Source organism: Rattus norvegicus, chromosome 10 (assembly GCF_021556685.1).
Source record: "Rattus norvegicus strain SHRSP/BbbUtx chromosome 10, alternate assembly SHRSP_T2T, whole genome shotgun sequence".
NCBI classification, from domain to species: domain Eukaryota; kingdom Metazoa; phylum Chordata; class Mammalia; order Rodentia; family Muridae; genus Rattus; species Rattus norvegicus.
In genome coordinates this window covers 3,240,518-3,258,604 of record NC_141543.1, presented here as the reverse complement: position 1 = coordinate 3,258,604, position 18,087 = coordinate 3,240,518, and positions in this window count along the sequence as shown.

Below are 18,087 nucleotides of genomic sequence, written 5' to 3'. Positions count from 1 at the left end.
CACACTCATACAAGCATGTCCTATTGGGAACTCACTGAATTCCCCTAGAAATTTTGATTCCATTAGTGAAAATTTTTCTACATCCCGAACACTCCACTTATTACTACTGCGGCCTGTTTGGAACTAACCGAATTCACCAACTAACTGAAATTGGGCTCACCAAATTTTGAAAAATCTTTAAAAGTACTCATATTACAAGACCTTGCTACTGGGAACTCACTGAATTCACAAAGAAACAGTGTTTCAGTTCGTTAAAACGTTGCTCTGTCTTGAATAACAAGCTTGTTACATGCGAATCCTATTGGGAACTTAATGAATTCACCATGATCCTTAGATTCTGTTCCTTAAAATGTTGCTATATAATGAAAAGCACACTCATACAAGCATGTCCCATTGGAAACTCACTGAATATGCCTAGAAATTTTGATTCCATTCGTGAAAATGTTTCTATATCCGAAAAGTCCACTTATTACTACTGCGGCCTATTGGTAACTAACAGAATTCACCATGTTACTGAGATTCTGCTCACCAAATTTTGATAAATCTTTAAAAGTACAAATATTACAAGAGCCTGCTACTGGGAACTCACTGAATTCACAAAGAAACAGTGTCTCAGTTCTGTAAAACGTTGCTCTATCTTGAACAACATTCTTATTACATGCGATTCCTATTGGGAACCTACTGATTTCACCATGATACTTAGATTCCGTTCCTTAAAATGTTGCTATATACTGAAAAGCACACTCAAACAAACAAGTCCCATTGGGAACTCACTGGAATCGCCTAGAAATTTTGATTCCATTCGTGAAAATTTTTCTATATCCGGAACAGTCCACTTATTAATTCTGTGGCCTATTTGGAATTAACCGAATTCAACAACTTACTGAGATTCGGCTCACCAAATTTTGATCAATCTTTAAAAGTACACATATTACAAGAGCCTGCTATTGGGAACTCACTGAATTCACAAAGAAACAGTGTTTCAGTTCGTTTAAACGTTGCTCTATCTTGAATAACAAGCTTATTACATCCAATTCCTTTTGGGAACCTACTGAATTCACCATGATACTTAAATTCCGTTCCTTAAAATGTTGGTATATATTGAAAAGCACACTCATACAAGCATGTCCCATTGGGAATTCACTGAATTCGCCTAGAAATTTTGTTTCAATTCGTGAAAAATTTTCTATATCCGGAACAGACAACTTATTACTACTGCGGCCGTTTGGGAACTAAGCGAATTCACCAAGTTACTGAGATTCGGCTCACCAAATTTTGATAAATCTTTAAAAGTACGCATATTACAATACCTGCTGCTATGAACTAGCTGAATTCACAAAGAAACAGTGTTTCAGTTCGTTAAAACGTTGCTCTATCTTGAATAACAGGCTTATTACATGCGAATCCTATTGGGAACCTTCTGTATTCACCATAATACTTACATTCCGTTCCTTAAAAAGTTCCTATATATTGAAAAGCACACTCATACAAGCATGTCCCACTGGGAATTAAGCAAATTCGCATAGAAATTTTTATTCCATTCGAGAAAATTTTTCTATATCCCGAACAGTCCACTTATTACTACTGCTGCCTATTGGGAACTAACTGAATTCACCAAGTTACTGAGATTCGGCTAACCAAATTTTGATAACTCTTTAAAAGTACACATATTAAAAGAGTCTGCTACTGGGAACTAACTGAATTCACAAAGAAACAGTGTTTCAGTTCGTTAAAACTTTGCTCTATCTTGAATAACAAGCTCATTACATGCGAATCCTATTGGGAACCTACTGAGTTCACCATGATTGTTAGATATCGTACCTTAAAATGTTGCTATATATTGAAAAGCACACTCATACAAGCATGTCCCTTTGGGAATTAAGCAAATTCGCCTAGAAATTTTGATTCCATTCTTGAAAATTTTTCTATATCCCGAATAGTCCACTTATTACTACTGCTGCCTATTGGGAACTAACCGAATTCACCAAGTTACTGAGATTCGGGTTACCAAATTTTGATCAATCTTTAAAGTACACATATTACAAGAGCCTGCTACTGGGACGTAACTGAATTCACAAAGAAACAGTGTTTCAGTTCGTTAAAACGTTGCTCTATCTTGAATAACAAGCTTATTACATAAATACTTTTGGGAACCTAATGAATTCACCATGATACTTAGATTCTGTTCCTTAAAATGTTGCTATTTATTCAAAAGCACACTCATACAAGCATGTCCCATTGGAAACTCACTGAATTCGCCTAGACATTTTGATTACATTCTTGAAAATATTTCAATATCCAAACAGTCTACTTATTACTACTGCGGGCTATTGGGAACTAACCGAATTCACCAAGTTACTGATATTCGGCTGACCAAATTTTGATAAATCTTTAAAAGTACACATATTACAAGAGCCTGATACTGGGAACTAACTGAATTCACAAAGAAACAGTATTTCAGTTCGTTAAAACGTTTCTCTGTCTTGAATAACAAGCTTATTACATGCGAATCCTATTGGGAACCTACTGAATTCACCATGATACTTAGATTCCGATCCTAAAATTGTTGCTATATATTAAAAAGCACACTCATACAAGCATTTTCCATTGGGAATTAAGCAAAATCGCCTCGAACATTTGATTCAATTCGTGAAAATTTTTCTATATCCCGAACAGTCCACTTATTACTACTGCTGCCTATTAGGAAATAACCGAATTCACAAAGTTACTGAGATTCGGCACACCAAATTTTGATCAATCTATAAAAGTACACATATTACAAGAGCCTGCTACTGGGAACTAACTGAATTCACAAAGAAACAGTGTTTCCGTTCGTTAAAACGTTGCTCTGTATTCAATAACAAGCTTGTTACATTCGAATCCTATTGGGGACCTACTGAATTCACCATGATACTTAGATTCAGTTCCTTAAAATATTGCTATATATTGAAAAGCACACTCATACAAGCATGTCCCAAAGGAACTCACTGATTTCACCTAGAATTTTTGATTCCATTCGTGAAAATTTTTCGATATCCCAAACAGTCTACTTATAACTACTCGGCCTATTGGGAACTAACATAATTCACCAAGTACAGAGATTCGGCTCTGGAAATTTTGATAAATCTTTAAAAGTACTCATATTACAAGATCCTGCTACTGGGAACTAACTGAATTCACAAAGAAACAGTGTTTCAAAACGTTAAAACGTTTCTCGGTCTTGAATAACAAGCTTGTTACATGCGAATCCTATTGGGAACCTAATGAATTCACCATGATACTTAGATTCTGTTCCTTTAAATGTTGCTATATATTGAAAAGCACACTCATACAAGCATGTCCCATTGGAAACTCACTGAATTCGCCTAGACATTTTGATTACATTCGTGAAAAGTTTTCAATATCCAAACAGTCCACCTATTACTACTGCGGGCTCTTGGGAACTAACCGAATTCACCACGTTACTGAGATTCGGCTGACCAAATTTTGATAAATCTTTAAAAGTACACATATTACAAGAGCCTGCTACTGGGAACTCACTGAATTCACAAAGAAACAGTGTTTCAGTTCATTAAAACGTTGCTCTATCTTGAACAACATGCTTATTACATGCGAATCCTATTGGGAACCTACTGATTTCACCATGATACTTAGATTCTGTTCCTTAAAATGTTGCTATATATTGAAAAGCACACTCATACAAGCATGTCCCATTGGAAACTCACTGAATTCGCCTAGACATTTTGATTACATTCGTGAAAATTTTTCAATATCCAAACAGTCCACTTATTACTACTGCGAGCTATTGGGAATTAAGTGAAATTACCAAGTTACTGAGATTCGACTCACCATATTTGGAATAACCTTTAAAATCCTCATATTACAATAGCCTGCTACTGGGAACTAACTGCATTCACAAAGAAACAGTATTTCAGTTCGGTAGAACGTTGCTCTATCTTGAAAAACAAGCTTATTACATGCGAATCCTATTGGGAACGTACTAAATTCACCATTATACTTAGATTCCGTTCCTTAAAATGTTGCTATATATTGAAAAGCACACTCATACAAGCATGTCCTATTGGGTACTCACTGAATTCTACTCGAAATTTTGATTCCATTCGTAAAAATTTTTCTACATCCCGAACTGTCCACTTATTACTACTGCAGCCTGTTGGGAACTAACAGAATTCACCAAGTTACTGAGATTCGACTCATTAAATTTTGATAAATCTTTAAAAGTACACATATCACAAGAGCCTGCTACTGGGAACTCACTGAATTCACAAAGAAACAGTGTTTCACTTCATTTCAACGTTGCTCATTCTTGAAATACAAGCTTATTACATGCGAATCCTATTGGGAACCTACTGAATTCACAATGATACTTACATTCCGTTCCTTAAAATATTGCTATATATTGAAAGCACACTCATACAAGCATGTCCTATTGGGAACTCACTGAATATGCCTAGAAATTTAGATTCCATTCGAGAAAATTTTTCTATATGCCGAATAGTCCACTTATTCCTACTGCGGCCTATTGGGAGCTAAACATATTCACCATCTTACTGAGATTCGGCTCTCCAAATATTTATAAATCTTTAGAAGTACACATATTACAAGAGCCTGCTACTGGGAACTAACTAATTCACAAAGAAACAGTGTTTCAGTTCGTTAAAACGTTCCTCTATCTTGAATATCATGCTTATTACTTGCGAATCCTTTTGGGAACAAACTGAATTCACCATGATAATTTGATTCCGTTCCTGAAAATGTTGCTTTATATTGAAATGCACACTCATACAAGCATGTCCCATTGGGAACTAACTGAATTCCCTAGAAATTTTGAAACCATTCATGAAAATTTTAGTATATCCCGAACAGTCCACTTATTACTACTGCGGCCTATTGGGAGCTAACCATATTCACCATGTTACTGAGATTCGGCTGAGGAAATTTTGATAAATCTTTAGAGTCCACATATTACAAGAGCCTGCTACTGGGAACTAACTGAATTCACAGAGAAACAATGTTTCAGTTCATTAAAACGTTGCTCTATCTTGAAAAACAAGCTTATTACTGGGGAATCCTAGTGAGAACCTACTGATTTCACCATGATACTTAGATTCCGTTGCTTAAAATGTTGCTCTATATTTTAAAGCACACTCATACAAGCGTGTCCCTTTGAGAACTCACTGAATTCGCCTAGAAATTTTGATTCCATTTGTGAAAATTTTTCTATATCCCGAACAGTCCACTTATTACTACTGCTGCCTATTGGGAACTAACTGAATTCACCAACTTACTTAGATTCGGCTCGGATTAATTTGAAAAATCTTTAAAAGTACACATATTACAAGAGCCTGCTACTGGGAACTATCTGAATTCACAAAGAAATAGTGTTTCAGTTCGTTAAAACTTTGCTCAATCTTGAATAACAAGCTTATTACATGCGAATCCTAGTGGGAACCTACTTAATTCACCTTGATACTTAGATTCCGTTCCTTAAAATTTTGCTCTATATTGAAAAGCACACTCGTACAATCATTTCCCATTGGGAACTCACTGAATTCGCCCAGAAATTTTGATTCCATTCGTGAAAATTTTTCTATATCCCGTAACAGTCCACTTATTATTACTGCGACCTTATGGGAATTAAACCGATTTCACCATGTTACTCAGATTCGGCTCACTAAATTCTGATAAATCTTTCAAGTACACATATTAAAACAGCCTGCTACTGGAAACTAACTGAATTCACAAAGAACAGTGTTTCAGTTCGTTAAAACGTTGCTCTATCTTGAAAAACAAGCTTATTACATGCGAAAACTATTGGGAACCTACTCAATTCACCATGATACTTCGATTCCGTTCCTTAAAATGTTGCTATATATTGAAAAGCACAATCATACAGGCATATCCCATTGGGAACTCACTGAATTCGCCTAGAAATTTTGATTCCATTTGTGAAAATTTTTCTATATCCCGAACAGTCCACTTATTACTACTGCTGCCTATTGGGAACTAACTGAATTCACCAACTTACTTAGATTCGGCTCGGATTAATTTGAAAAATCTTTAAAAGTACACATATTACAAGAGCCTGCTACTGGGAACTATCTGAATTCACAAAGAAATAGTGTTTCAGTTCGTTAAAACTTTGCTCAATCTTGAATAACAAGCTTATTACATGCGAATCCTAGTGGGAACCTACTTAATTCACCTTGATACTTAGATTCCGTTCCTTAAAATTTTGCTCTATATTGAAAAGCACACTCGTACAATCATTTCCCATTGGGAACTCACTGAATTCGCCCAGAAATTTTGATTCCATTCGTGAAAATTTTTCTATATCCCGTAACAGTCCACTTATTATTACTGCGACCTTATGGGAATTAAACCGATTTCACCATGTTACTCAGATTCGGCTCACTAAATTCTGATAAATCTTTCAAGTACACATATTAAAACAGCCTGCTACTGGAAACTAACTGAATTCACAAAGAACAGTGTTTCAGTTCGTTAAAACGTTGCTCTATCTTGAATAACAAGCTTATTACATGCGAAAACTATTGGGAACCTACTCAATTCACCATGATACTTCGATTCCGTTCCTTAAAATGTTGCTATATATTGAAAAGCACAATCATACAGGCATATCCCATTGGGAACTCACTGAATTCGCCTAGAAATTTTGATTCCATTCGTGAAAATTTTCTATATCCCGAACAGTCTACTTATTACTACTGCGGCCTATAGGGAACTAACCGAATTCACCAAGTTACTGAGATTCGCCTCAAAGTTTTGATAAATCTTTAAAAGTACACATATTACAAGAGCCTGCAACTGGGAACTAACTGAATTCACAAAGAAATAGTGTTTCAGTTCGTTAAAACGTTGCTCTATCTTGAATAACATGCTTATTACATGCGAATCCTATTGGCAACCTACTTAATTCACCATGATACTTAGATTCCCTTCCTTAAAATTTTGCTCTATATTGAAAAGCACACTCATACAAGCATGTCCCATTGCAACTCACTGAATTCGCATAGAAATTTTGAAACCATTCGTAAAAATTTTTCTATATCTCGAACAATCCACTTATTAATACTGCGGCCTATTGGGAGCTAACCATATTCATCATGTTACTGAGATTCGGCTGAGGAAATTTTGATAAATCTTTAGAGTCCACATATTACAAGAGCCTGCTACTGGGAACTAACTGAATTCACAGAGAAACAGTGTTTCAGTTCATTAAAACGTTGCTCTATCTTGAAAAACAAGCTCATTACAGGGGAATCCTAGTGAGAACCTACTGATTTCACCATGATACTTAGATTCTGTTGCTTAAAATGTTGCTCTATATTTAAAAGCACACTCATACAAGCGTGTCCCTTTGGGAACTCACTGAATTCGCCTAGAAATTTTGATTCCATTTGTGAAAATTTTTCTATATCCCGAACAGTCCACTTATTACTATTGCTGCCTATTGGGAACTAATTGAATTCAACAACTTACTTAGATTCGGCTCAGGATAATTTGATAAATCTTTAAAAGTACACATATTAAAAGTGCTTGCTACTGGGAACTAACTGAATTCACAAAGAAACAGTGTTTCAGTTCGTTTAAACGTTGCTGTATCTTGAATAATAAGCTTATTACATGCGAATCCTATTGGGAACCTACTGAATTCACCATTTTACTTAGATTCCGTTCCTTAAAATGTTGCTCTATATTGAAAAGCAGACTCATACAAGCATGTCCCATTCGGAACTCACTGAATTCGCCTAGAAATTTTGATTACATTCGTGAAAATTTTTCTATATGCCGAACAGTCCACTTATTACTACTGAGGCCCATTGGGAACTACCTGAATTCACCAAGGTACTGAGATTCGGCTCACCAAATTTTGATAAATCTTTAAAGGTACACATATTACAATTGCCTGCTACTGGGAACTAACTGAATTCACAAAGAAACAGTGTTTCAGTTCGTTAAAAAGTTGCTATATCTTGAATAACAAGCTTATTACATGTGAATCCTTTTGGGAACCTGCTGTATTCACCATGATACTTAGAGTCTGTTCCGTATAATGTTGCTATATATTGAAAACCACACTCATACAAGCATGTCCCATTGGGAACTCTCTGAATTCCCCTAGAAATTTTGATTCCATTAGTGAAAATTTTTCTACATCCCGAACACTCCACTTATTACTACTGCGGCCTGTTTGGAACTAACCGAATTCACCAACTAACTGAAATTGGGCTCACCAAATTTTGAAAAATCTTTAAAAGTACTCATATTACAAGACCTTGCTACTGGGCACTCACTGAATTCACAAACAAACAGTGTTTCAGTTCGTTAAAACGTTGCTCTGTCTTGAATAACAAGCTTGTTACATGCGAATCCTATTGGGAACTTAATGAATTCACCATGATCCTTAGATTCTGTTCCTTAAAATGTTGCTATATAATGAAAAGCACACTCATACAAGCATGTCTCATTGGAAACTCACTGAATATGCCTAGAAATTTTGATTCCATTCGTGAAATTGTTTCTATATCCGAAAAGTCCACTTATTACTACTGCGGCCTATTGGTAACTAACCGAATTCACCAAGTTACTGAGATTCTGTTCACCAAATTTTGATAAATCTTTAAAAGTACACATATTACGAGAGACTGCTACGGGGAACTAACTTAATTCACAAAGAAACAGTGTTTCAGTTCGTTAAACGTTGCTCTATCTTGAATAACATGCTTATTACATGCGAATCCTATTGGGGACCTACTGAATTCACCATGATACTTAGATTCAGTTCCTTAAAATATTGATATATATTGAAAAGCACACTCATACAAGCATGTCCCATGGGAACTCACTGATTTCGCCTAGAATTTTTGATTCCATTCGTGAAAATTTTTAGATATCCCAAACAGTCTACTTATAACTGCTCGGCCTATTGGGAACTAACCGAATTCACCAAGTTACTGAGATTCGGCTCACCAAATTTTGATAAATCTTTAAAAGTACTCATATTACAAGATCCTGCTACTGGGAACTAACTGAATTCACAAAGAAACACTGTTTCAGTTCGTTAAAACGTTGCTCTATCTTGAACAACATTCTTATTACATGCGATTCCTATTGGGAACCTAATGATTTCACCATGATACTTAGATTCCGTTCCTTAAAATGTTGCTATATACTGAAAAGCACACTCAAACAAACAAGTCCCATTGGGAATTCACTGAATTCGCCTAGAAATTTTGATTCCATTCGTGAAAATTTTTCTATATCCGGAACAGTCCACTTATTAATTCTGTGGCCTATTTGGAATTAACCGAATTCAACAACTTACTGAGATTCGGCTCACCAAATTTTGATCAATCTTTAAAAGTACACATATTACAAGAGCCTGCTATTGGGAACTCACTGAATTCACAAAGAAACAGTGTTTCAGTTCGTTTAAACGTTGCTCTATCTTGAATAACAAGCTTATTACATGCAATTCCTTTTGGGAACCTACTGAATTCACCATGATACTTAAATTCCGTTCCTTAAAATGTTGGTATATATTGAAAAGCACACTCATACAAGCATGTCCCATTGGGAATTCACTGAATTCGCCTAGAAATTTTGTTTCAATTCGTGAAATTTTTTCTATATCCGGAACAGACTACTTATTACTACTGCGGCCCTTTGGGAACTAAGCGAATTCACCAAGTTACTGAGATTCGGCTCACCAAATTTTGATAAATCTTTAAAAGTACACATATTACAATACCTGCTACTATGAACTAGCTGAATTCACAAAGAAACAGTGTTTCAGTTCGTTAAAACGTTGCTCTATCTTGAATAACAAGCTTATTACATGCGAAAACTATTGGGAACCTACTCAATTCACCATGATACTTCGATTCCGTTCCTTAAAATGTTGCTATATATTGAAAAGCACAATCATACAGGCATATCCCATTGGGAACTCACTGAATTCGCCTAGAAATTTTGATTCCATTCGTGAAAATTTTCTATATCCCGAACAGTCTACTTATTACTACTGCGGCCTATAGGGAACTAACCGAATTCACCAAGTTACTGAGATTCGCCTCAAAGTTTTGATAAATCTTTAAAAGTACACATATTACAAGAGCCTGCAACTGGGAACTAACTGAATTCACAAAGAAATAGTGTTTCAGTTCGTTAAAACGTTGCTCTATCTTGAATAACATGCTTATTACATGCGAATCCTATTGGCAACCTACTTAATTCACCATGATACTTAGATTCCCTTCCTTAAAATTTTGCTCTATATTGAAAAGCACACTCATACAAGCATGTCCCATTGCAACTCACTGAATTCGCATAGAAATTTTGAAACCATTCGTAAAAATTTTTCTATATCTCGAACAATCCACTTATTAATACTGCGGCCTATTGGGAGCTAACCATATTCATCATGTTACTGAGATTCGGCTGAGGAAATTTTGATAAATCTTTAGAGTCCACATATTACAAGAGCCTGCTACTGGGAACTAACTGAATTCACAGAGAAACAGTGTTTCAGTTCATTAAAACGTTGCTCTATCTTGAAAAACAAGCTCATTACAGGGGAATCCTAGTGAGAACCTACTGATTTCACCATGATACTTAGATTCTGTTGCTTAAAATGTTGCTCTATATTTAAAAGCACACTCATACAAGCGTGTCCCTTTGGGAACTCACTGAATTCGCCTAGAAATTTTGATTCCATTTGTGAAAATTTTTCTATATCCCGAACAGTCCACTTATTACTATTGCTGCCTATTGGGAACTAATTGAATTCAACAACTTACTTAGATTCGGCTCAGGATAATTTGATAAATCTTTAAAAGTACACATATTAAAAGTGCTTGCTACTGGGAACTAACTGAATTCACAAAGAAACAGTGTTTCAGTTCGTTTAAACGTTGCTGTATCTTGAATAATAAGCTTATTACATGCGAATCCTATTGGGAACCTACTGAATTCACCATTTTACTTAGATTCCGTTCCTTAAAATGTTGCTCTATATTGAAAAGCAGACTCATACAAGCATGTCCCATTCGGAACTCACTGAATTCGCCTAGAAATTTTGATTACATTCGTGAAAATTTTTCTATATGCCGAACAGTCCACTTATTACTACTGAGGCCCATTGGGAACTACCTGAATTCACCAAGGTACTGAGATTCGGCTCACCAAATTTTGATAAATCTTTAAAGGTACACATATTACAATTGCCTGCTACTGGGAACTAACTGAATTCACAAAGAAACAGTGTTTCAGTTCGTTAAAAAGTTGCTATATCTTGAATAACAAGCTTATTACATGTGAATCCTTTTGGGAACCTGCTGTATTCACCATGATACTTAGAGTCTGTTCCGTATAATGTTGCTATATATTGAAAACCACACTCATACAAGCATGTCCCATTGGGAACTCTCTGAATTCCCCTAGAAATTTTGATTCCATTAGTGAAAATTTTTCTACATCCCGAACACTCCACTTATTACTACTGCGGCCTGTTTGGAACTAACCGAATTCACCAACTAACTGAAATTGGGCTCACCAAATTTTGAAAAATCTTTAAAAGTACTCATATTACAAGACCTTGCTACTGGGCACTCACTGAATTCACAAACAAACAGTGTTTCAGTTCATTAAAACGTTGCTCTGTCTTGAATAACAAGCTTGTTACATGCGAATCCTATTGGGAACTTACTGAATTCACCATGATCCTTAGATTCTGTTCCTTAAAATGTTGCTATATAATGAAAAGCACACTCATACAAGCATGTCTCATTGGAAACTCACTGAATATGCCTAGAAATTTTGATTCCATTCATGAAATTGTTTCTATATCCGAAAAGTCCACTTATTACTACTGCGGCCTATTGGTAACTAACCGAATTCACCAAGTTACTGAGATTCTGTTCACCAAATTTTGATAAATCTTTAAAAGTACACATATTACGAGAGACTGCTACTGGGAACTAACTTAATTCACAAAGAAACAGTGTTTCAGTTCGTTAAACGTTGCTCTATCTTGAATAACATGCTTATTACATGCGAATCCTATTGGGGACCTACTGAATTCACCATGATACTTAGATTCAGTTCCTTAAAATATTGATATATATTGAAAAGCACACTCATACAAGCATGTCCCATGGGAACTCACTGATTTCGCCTAGAATTTTTGATTCCATTCGTGAAAATTTTTAGATATCCCAAACAGTCTACTTATAACTGCTCGGCCTATTGGGAACTAACCGAATTCACCAAGTTACTGAGATTCGGCTCACCAAATTTTGATAAATCTTTAAAAGTACTCATATTACAAGATCCTGCTACTGGGAACTAACTGAATTCACAAAGAAACACTGTTTCAGTTCGTTAAAACGTTGCTCTTTCTTGAACAACATTCTTATTACATGCGATTCCTATTGGGAACCTAATGATTTCACCATGATTCTTAGATTCCGTTCCTTAAAATGTTGCTATATACTGAAAAGCACACTCAAACAAACAAGTCCCATTGGGAATTCACTGAATTCGCCTAGAAATTTTGATTCCATTCGTGAAAATTTTTCTATATCCGGAACAGTCCACTTATTAATTCTGTGGCCTATTTGGAATTAACCGAATTCAACAACTTACTGAGATTCGGCTCACCAAATTTTGATCAATCTTTAAAAGTACACATATTACAAGAGCCTGCTATTGGGAACTCACTGAATTCACAAAGAAACAGTGTTTCAGTTCGTTTAAACGTTGCTCTATCTTGAATAACAAGCTTATTACATGCAATTCCTTTTGGGAACCTACTGAATTCACCATGATACTTAAATTCCGTTCCTTAAAATGTTGGTATATATTGAAAAGCACACTCATACAAGCATGTCCCATTGGGAATTCACTGAATTCGCCTAGAAATTTTGTTTCAATTCGTGAAATTTTTTCTATATCCGGAACAGCCTACTTATTACTACTGCGGCCCTTTGGGAACTAAGCGAATTCACCAAGTTACTGAGATTCGGCTCACCAAATTTTGATAAATCTTTAAAAGTACACATATTACAATACCTGCTACTATGAACTAGCTGAATTCACAAAGAAACAGTGTTTCAGTTCGTTAAAACGTTGCTCTATCTTGAATAACAGGCTTATTACATGCGAATCCTATTGGGAACCTTCTGTATTCACCATTATACTTAGATTCCGTTCTTTAAAATGTTCCTATATATTGAAAAGCACACTCATACAAGCATGTCCCACTGGGAATTAAGCAAATTAGCCTAGAAATTTTGTTTCCATTCGTGAAAATTTTTCTATATCACGAACAGTCCCCTTATTACTACTGCGGCCTATTGTGAACTAACCGAATTCACCAAGTTACTGAGATTCGGCTCACAAAATTTTTATAAGTCTTTAAAAGTACACATATTACAAGAGCCTGCTACTGGGAACTAACTGAATTCACAAAGAAACAGTGTTTCAGTTTGTGAAATCGTTGCTCTATCTTGAACAAAATGCTTATTACATGCGAATCCTATTGGGAACCTACTGAATTCACCATTATACTTAGATTCTGTTCCTTAAAATGTTGCTATATATTGAAAAGCACACTTGTCCAAGCATGTCCCATTGGGACCTCACTGAATTCGCCTAGAAATTTTTATTCATTTCGTGAAAAATTTTCTATATCCCGAACTGTCCACTTATTACTACTGCTACCTATTGGGAAATAAAAGAATTCACATAGTTACTGAGATTTGGCACACAAAATTTTGATCAATCTTTAAAAGTACACATATTACAAGAGCCTGCTACTGTGAACTCGCTGAATTCACAAAGAAACAGTGTTTCAGTTCGTTTAAACGTTGCTGTATGTTGAATAATAAGCTTATTACATGCGAATCCTATTGGGAACCTACTGATTTCACCATGATACTTAGATTCCGTTCCATAAAATGTTGCTATATATTGAAAAGCACACTCATACAAGCATGTCCAAATGAGAACTGACTGAATTCGCCTAGAAATTTTGATTCCATTCGTTAAAATTTTTCTATACACCGTACAGTCCACTTATTACTACTGCGGCCTATTTGGACTAACCGAATTCACCATGTTACTCAGATTCGGTTCACCAAATTTTGACAAATCTTTAAAAGTACACATATTACAAGAGCCTGATATTAGGAACTAACTTAATTCACAAAGAAACAGTGTTTCAGTTCGTTAAAACTTTGCTCTATCTTGAATAACAAGCTTATTACATGCAAATACTTTTGGGAACCTACTGAAATCACCATGATACTTAAATTCCGTTTCTTACAATGTTGCTATATATTGAAAAGCACACTCATACAAGCATGTCCCATTGGGATCTCACTGAATTAGCCTAGAAATTTTGTTTCCATTCGTGAAAATTTTTCTATATCACGAACAGTCCCCTTATTACTACTGCGGCCTATTGTGAACTAACCGAATTCACCAAGTTACTGAGATTCGGCTCACAAAATTTTTATAAGTCTTTAAAAGTACACATATTACAAGAGCCTGCTACTGGGAACTAACTGAATTCACAAAGAAACAGTGTTTCAGTTTGTGAAATCGTTGCTCTATCTTGAACAAAATGCTTATTACATGCGAATCCTATTGGGAACCTACTGAATTCACCATGATACTTAGATTCTGTTCCTTAAAATGTTGCTATATATTGAAAAGCACACTTGTCCAAGCATGTCCCATTGGGACCTCACTGAATTCGCCTAGAAATTTTTATTCATTTCGTGAAAAATTTTCTATATCCCGAACTGTCCACTTATTACTACTGCTACCTATTGGGAAATAAAAGAATTCACATAGTTACTGAGATTTGGCACAAAAAATTTTGATAAATCTTTAAAAGTACACATATTACAAGAGCCTGCTACCTGGACCTAACTGAATTCACAAAGAAACAGTGTCTCAGTTCTATAAAACGTTGCTCATTCGTGAATAAATAGCTTATTACATGCGAATCCGATTGGGAACCTACTGAATTCACCATGATACTTAATTTCCGTTCCTTAAAATGATGCTCTATATTGAAAAGCACACTCATACAAGCATGTCCCATGGGAACCTACTGAATTCGCCTAGAAATTTAGATTCCATTCGTGAAAACTTTAGTATATCCCGATCAGTCCACTTATTGCTACTGCGGCCTATTGGGAACTAACCCAATTCACAAAGTTCCTGAGATTCGGCTCACCAATTTTTGATAAATAGTTAAAAGTACACATATTACAAGAGGCGGCTACTGGGAACTAACTGAATTCACAAAGAAACAGTGTTTCAGTACCTTAAAACGTTGCTCTATCTTGAATAACAAGCTTATTACATGCGAATCCTATTGGGAACCTACTGAATTCACCATGATACTTAGATTCCGTTCCTTAAAATGTTGCTATTTATTGAAAAGCACACTCATACAAGCACGTCCCATTGGGACGGAACTGAATTCGCCTGAAATTTGATTCTATTCGTGAATATTTTTCTATATCCCGAACAGTCCACTTATTACTACTGTGGTCTATTGGGAACTAACCGAATTCACCACGTTACTCAGATTCGGCTCACCAATTTTTGATAAATCTTTAAAAGTACACCTATTACAAGAGCCTGGTACTAGGATTAACTGAATTCAAAAGATACAGTGTTTCAGTTCGTTAAAATTGCTCTATCTTGAATAACAAGCTTGTTACATGCGAATCCTATTGGGAATCTACTGAATTCACCATGATACTTAGATTCTGTTCCTTCAGATGTTGCTACATACGGAAAAGCACTCTCATACAAGCACGTCCCATTGGGAACTCACTGAATTCGCCTAGAAATTTTGATTCCATTCGTGCAAATTTTCTATATACTGAACAGTCCACTTATTACTACTGCGGGTATAGGAAACTAACCGAATTCACCAATTTACTGAGATTCGGCTGACCAAATTTTGATAAATCTTTAAAAGTACAAATGTTACAAGAGCCTGCTACTGGGAACTCACTGAATTCACAAAGAAACAGTGTTTCAGTTCGTTAAAACTTTGCTCTATCTTGAATAACATGCTTATTACATATGAATCCTATTGGGAACCTACTGAAATCACCATGATACTTAGATTCCGTTCCTTAAAATGTTGATATATATTGAAAAGCACACTCATACAAGCATGTCCCTTTGGGAATTAAGCAAATTCGCCTAGAAATTTTGATTCCATTCGTGAAAATTTTTCTATATCCCGAATAGTCCACTTATTACTACTGCTGCCTATTGGGAACTAACCGAATTCACCAAGTTACTGAGATTCGGGTTACCAAATTTTGATCAATCTTTAAAGTACACATATTACAAGAGCCTGCTACTGGGACGTAACTGAATTCACAAAGAAACAGTGTATCAGTTCGTTAAAACGGTGCTCTGTCTTGAATAACATGCTTGTTACATACGAATCCTATTGGGAACCTACAGAATTCACCATGATACTTTGTTTCTGTTCCTTAAAATGTTGCTATATAATGAAAAGCACACTCATACAAGCATGTCCCATTGGTTCCTCACCGAATTCGCCTAGAAATTTTGATTCCATTCGTGAAAATTTTTCTATATCCGGAACAGTCCACTTATTAATTCTGTGGCCTATTTGGAATTAACCGAATTCAACAACTTACTGAGATTCGGCTCACCAAATTTTGATCAATCTTTAAAAGTACACATATTACAAGAGCCTGCTATTGGGAACTCACTGAATTCACAAAGAAACAGTGTTTCAGTTCGTTTAAACGTTGCTCTATCTTGAATAACAAGCTTATTACATGCAATTCCTTTTGGGAACCTACTGAATTCACCATGATACTTAAATTCCGTTCCTTAAAATGTTGGTATATATTGAAAAGCACACTCATACAAGCATGTCCCATTGGGAATTCACTGAATTCGCCTAGAAATTTTGTTTCAATTCGTGAAATTTTTTCTATATCCGGAACAGACAACTTATTACTACTGCGGCCCTTTGGGAACTTAGCGAATTCACCAAGTTACTGAGATTCGGCTCACCAAAATTTGATAAATCTTTAAAAGTACACATATTACAATACCTGCTACTATGAACTAGCTGAATTCACAAAGAAACAGTGTTTCAGTTCGTTAAAACGTTGCTCTATCTTGAATTACAGGCTTATTACATGCGAATCCTATTGGGAACCTTCTGTATTCACCATTATACTTAGATTCCGTTCCTTAAAATGTTCCTATATATTGAAAAGCACACTCATACAAGCATGTCCCACTGGGAATTAAGCAAATTCGCATAGAAATTTTTATTCAATTCGTGAAAATTTTTCTATATCCCGAACAGTCCACTTATTACTACTGCTGCCTATTGGGAACTAAATGAATTCACCAAGTTACTGAGATTCGGCTAACCAAATTTTGATAAATCTTTAAAAGTACACATATTAAAAGAGCCTGCTACTGGGAACTAACTGAATTCACAAAAAACAGTGTTTCAGTTCATTAAAACTTTGCTCTATCTTGAATAACAAGCTCATTACATGCGAATCCTATTGGGAACCTACTGAGTTCACCATGATTGTTAGATTTCGTTCCTTAAAATGTTGCTATATATTGAAAAGCACACTCATACAAGCATGTCCCTTTGGGAATTAAGCAAATTCGCCTAGAAATTTTGATTCCATTCGTGAAAATTTTTCTATATCCCGAATAGTCCACTTATTACTACTGCTGCCTATTGGGAACTAACCGAATTCACCAAGTTACTGAGATTCGGGTTACCAAATTTTGATCAATCTTTAAAGTACACATATTACAAGAGCCTGCTACTGGGACGTAACTGAATTCACAAAGAAACAGTGTTTCAGTTCGTTAAAACGTTGCTCTATCTTGAATAACAGGCTTATTACATACGAATCCTATTGGGAACCTACAGAATTCACCATGATACTTTGTTTCTGTTCCTTAAAATGTTGCTATATAATGAAAAGCACACTC